The following is a 4828-nucleotide window of genomic DNA, read 5'->3' on the forward strand; positions in this document are numbered from 1 at the left end:
GGTGCTAATATATTAATAATTGGGTGTTTACGTCGGGAGACAACTGAGATCATGAGCGACGCCACAGCGGTCGGTCTGTGGATTGCTTTTGCCCACCTGAGGGTTCTTTAACGTGCGATGAAAGCTCATCACACGGCACCCCGTATTTAACGTCCCTCGCGGAAGACGGCGTGTCTAAGCAACTTGTACCCTGCCACCAAGTTGCTGGCGTCCTCGGCCGGGTTCAAACCCGCGATCTCGGGATCAGAAGGCGAACACGCTACCGACTGAGCCACCGAGGCCGGTCTATGGCGGTGCAAGAACCATATCTGTGACAATGTATGACACTTTCCCACAGGGTCTTTGGTAGTGTTGGTCGCTAATTCCCGAAGAATGCAGCACAGGAGCCCTTTAAAGCGGTCGGAAAGGCTCCTATGGCGGTGCAAGAACCATATCTGTGACAATGTAGGACACTTTCCCACAGGGTCTTTGGTAGTGTTGGTCGCTAATTCCCGAAGAATGCAGCACAGGAGCCCTTTAAAGCGGTCGGAAAGGCTCCTATGGCTGTGCAAGAACCATATCTGTAACCATGTATGACACTTTCCCGCAGGGTCTTTGGTAGTGTTGGTCGCTAATTCCCGAAGAATGCAGCACAGGAGCCCTTTAAAGCGGTCGGAAAGGCTCCTATGGCGGTGCAAGAACCATATCTGTGACAATGTAGGACACTTTCCCACAGGGTCTTTGGTAGTGTTGGTCGCTAATTCCCGAAGAATGCAGCACAGGAGCCTTTAAAGCGGTCGGAAAGGCTCCTATGGCGGTGCAAGAGCCATATCTGTGACAATGTATGACACTTTCCCACAGGGTCTTTGGTAGTGTTGGTCGCTGATTCCCGAAGAATGCAGCACAGGAGCCTTTAAAGCGGTCGGAAAGGCTCCTATGGCGGTGCAAGAACCATATCTGTGACAATGTATGACACTTTCCCACAGGGTCTTTGGTAGTGTTGGTCGCTGATTCCCGAAGAATGCAGCACAGGAGCCTTTAAAGCGGTCGGAAAGGCTCCTATGGCGGTGCAAGAACCATATCTGTGACAATGTATGACACTTTCCCACAGGGTCTTTGGTAGTGTTGGTCGCTAATTCCCGAAGAATGCAGCACAGGAGCCTTTAAAGCGGTCGGAAAGGCTCCTATGGCGGTGCAAGAGCCATATCTGTGACAATGTATGACACTTTCCCACAGGGTCTTTGGTAGTGTTGGTCGCTGATTCCCGAAGAATGCAGCACAGGAGCCTTTAAAGCGGTCGGAAAGGCTCCTATGGCGGTGCAAGAACCATATCTGTGACAATGTATGACACTTTCCCACAGGGTCTTTGGTAGTGTTGGTCGCTAATTCCCGAAGAATGCAGCACAGGAGCCTTTAAAGCGGTCGGAAAGGCTCCTATGGCGGTGCAAGAACCATATCTGTGACAATGTAGGACACTTTCCCACAGGGTCTTTGGTAGTGTTTGTCGCTAATTCCCGAAGAATGCAGCACAGGAGCCCTTTGAAGCGGTTGGAAAGGCTCCTATGGCGGTGCAAGAACCATATCTGTGACAATGTATGACACTTTCCCACAGGGTCTTTGGTAGTGTTGGTCGCTAATTCCCGAAGAATGCAGCACAGGAGCCTTTAAAGCGGTCGGAAAGGCTCCTATGGCGGTGCAAGAACCATATCTGTGACAATGTAGGACACTTTCCCACAGGGTCTTTGGTAGTGTTTGTCGCTAATTCCCGAAGAATGCAGCACAGGAGCCCTTTAAAGCGGTTGGAAAGGCTCCTATGGCGGTGCAAGAACCATATCTGTGACAATGTAGGACACTTTCCCACAGGGTCTTTGGTAGTGTTGGTCGCTAATTCCCGAAGAATGCAGCACAGGAGCCCTTTAAAGCGGTCGGAAAGGCTCCTATGGCTGTGCAAGAACCATATCTGTGACAATGTATGACACTTTCCCACAGGGTCTTTGGTAGTGTTGGTCGCTAATTCCCGAAGAATGCAGCACAGGAGCCCTTTAAAGCGGTCGGAAAGGCTCCTATGGCGGTGCAAGAACCATATCTGTGACAATGTAGGACACTTTCCCACAGGGTCTTTGGTAGTGTTGGTCGCTAATTCCCGAAGAATGCAGCACAGGAGCCCTTTAAAGCGGTCGGAAAGGCTCCTATGGCTGTGCAAGAACCATATCTGTAACCATGTATGACACTTTCCCACAGGGTCTTTGGTAGTGTTGGTCGCTAATTCCCGAAGAATGCAGCACAGGAGCCCTTTAAAGCGGTCGGAAAGGCTCCTATGGCGGTGCAAGAACCATATCTGTGACAATGTAGGACACTTTCCCACAGGGTCTTTGGTAGTGTTGGTCGCTAATTCCCGAAGAATGCAGCACAGGAGCCTTTAAAGCGGTCGGAAAGGCTCCTATGGCGGTGCTAATATATTAATAATTGGGTGTTTACGTCGGGAGACAACTGAGATCATGAGCGACGCCACAGCGGTCGGTCTGTGGATTGCTTTTGCCCACCTGAGGGTTCTTTAACGTGCGATGAAAGCTCATCACACGGCACCCCGTATTTAACGTCCCTCGCGGAAGACGGCGTGTCTAAGCAACTTGTACCCTGCCACCAAGTTGCTGGCGTCCTCGGCCGGGTTCAAACCCGCGATCTCGGGATCAGAAGGCGAACACGCTACCGACTGAGCCACCGAGGCCGGTCTATGGCGGTGCAAGAACCATATCTGTGACAATGTATGACACTTTCCCACAGGGTCTTTGGTAGTGTTGGTCGCTAATTCCCGAAGAATGCAGCACAGGAGCCCTTTAAAGCGGTCGGAAAGGCTCCTATGGCGGTGCAAGAACCATATCTGTGACAATGTAGGACACTTTCCCACAGGGTCTTTGGTAGTGTTGGTCGCTAATTCCCGAAGAATGCAGCACAGGAGCCCTTTAAAGCGGTCGGAAAGGCTCCTATGGCTGTGCAAGAACCATATCTGTAACCATGTATGACACTTTCCCGCAGGGTCTTTGGTAGTGTTGGTCGCTAATTCCCGAAGAATGCAGCACAGGAGCCCTTTAAAGCGGTCGGAAAGGCTCCTATGGCGGTGCAAGAACCATATCTGTGACAATGTAGGACACTTTCCCACAGGGTCTTTGGTAGTGTTGGTCGCTAATTCCCGAAGAATGCAGCACAGGAGCCTTTAAAGCGGTCGGAAAGGCTCCTATGGCGGTGCAAGAGCCATATCTGTGACAATGTATGACACTTTCCCACAGGGTCTTTGGTAGTGTTGGTCGCTGATTCCCGAAGAATGCAGCAGAGGAGCCTTTAAAGCGGTCGGAAAGGCTCCTATGGCGGTGCAAGAACCATATCTGTGACAATGTATGACACTTTCCCACAGGGTCTTTGGTAGTGTTGGTCGCTGATTCCCGAAGAATGCAGCACAGGAGCCTTTAAAGCGGTCGGAAAGGCTCCTATGGCGGTGCAAGAACCATATCTGTGACGATGTATGACACTTTCCCACAGGGTCTTTGGTAGTGTTGGTCGCTAATTCCCGAAGAATGCAGCACAGGAGCCTTTAAAGCGGTCGGAAAGGCTCCTATGGCGGTGCAAGAGCCATATCTGTGACAATGTATGACACTTTCCCACAGGGTCTTTGGTAGTGTTGGTCGCTGATTCCCGAAGAATGCAGCACAGGAGCCTTTAAAGCGGTCGGAAAGGCTCCTATGGCGGTGCAAGAACCATATCTGTGACAATGTATGACACTTTCCCACAGGGTCTTTGGTAGTGTTGGTCGCTAATTCCCGAAGAATGCAGCACAGGAGCCTTTAAAGCGGTCGGAAAGGCTCCTATGGCGGTGCAAGAACCATATCTGTGACAATGTAGGACACTTTCCCACAGGGTCTTTGGTAGTGTTTGTCGCTAATTCCCGAAGAATGCAGCACAGGAGCCCTTTGAAGCGGTTGGAAAGGCTCCTATGGCGGTGCAAGAACCATATCTGTGACAATGTATGACACTTTCCCACAGGGTCTTTGGTAGTGTTGGTCGCTAATTCCCGAAGAATGCAGCACAGGAGCCTTTAAAGCGGTCGGAAAGGCTCCTATGGCGGTGCAAGAACCATATCTGTGACAATGTAGGACACTTTCCCACAGGGTCTTTGGTAGTGTTTGTCGCTAATTCCCGAAGAATGCAGCACAGGAGCCCTTTAAAGCGGTTGGAAAGGCTCCTATGGCGGTGCAAGAACCATATCTGTGACAATGTAGGACACTTTCCCACAGGGTCTTTGGTAGTGTTGGTCGCTAATTCCCGAAGAATGCAGCACAGGAGCCCTTTAAAGCGGTCGGAAAGGCTCCTATGGCGGTGCAAGAACCATATCTGTAACCATGTATGACACTTTCCCACAGGGTCTTTGGTAGTGTTGGTCGCTAATTCCCGAAGAATGCAGCACAGGAGCCCTTTAAGGCTACGGTCTCACGGTAGCCATCTTGAATTTACTTACGGACTTCCTACGGCGGGGCGCCACCGTCGCGGTTTCCGTGGATGACCCCGTTAGGACCCTTTGACCTTGAGTCTCTTCTGTATGCCATTGTACCCGGTGTTTATACGTGTGTAGAAGGGAGGATTGTCTCGTAAAAGTCTTCTGAAACTGTCGTGCAAGACGGCGAGTTGATTTTCGTGCTTTCGTGGTTTGAGTAGCACGGGGGTAGCTGCCGCGCGCGTAGCGTGTGACGAAGACTGTGCAAAATATATTTGAGATATATAAAAATATATATCAAATATATATAAATATAAAATATATATATATATATATCTTGAAAAGTTGGAGTTGGATCGGACG

This window comes from Ornithodoros turicata, chromosome 1, assembly GCF_037126465.1.
Source record: "Ornithodoros turicata isolate Travis chromosome 1, ASM3712646v1, whole genome shotgun sequence".
NCBI lineage: Eukaryota > Metazoa > Arthropoda > Arachnida > Ixodida > Argasidae > Ornithodoros > Ornithodoros turicata.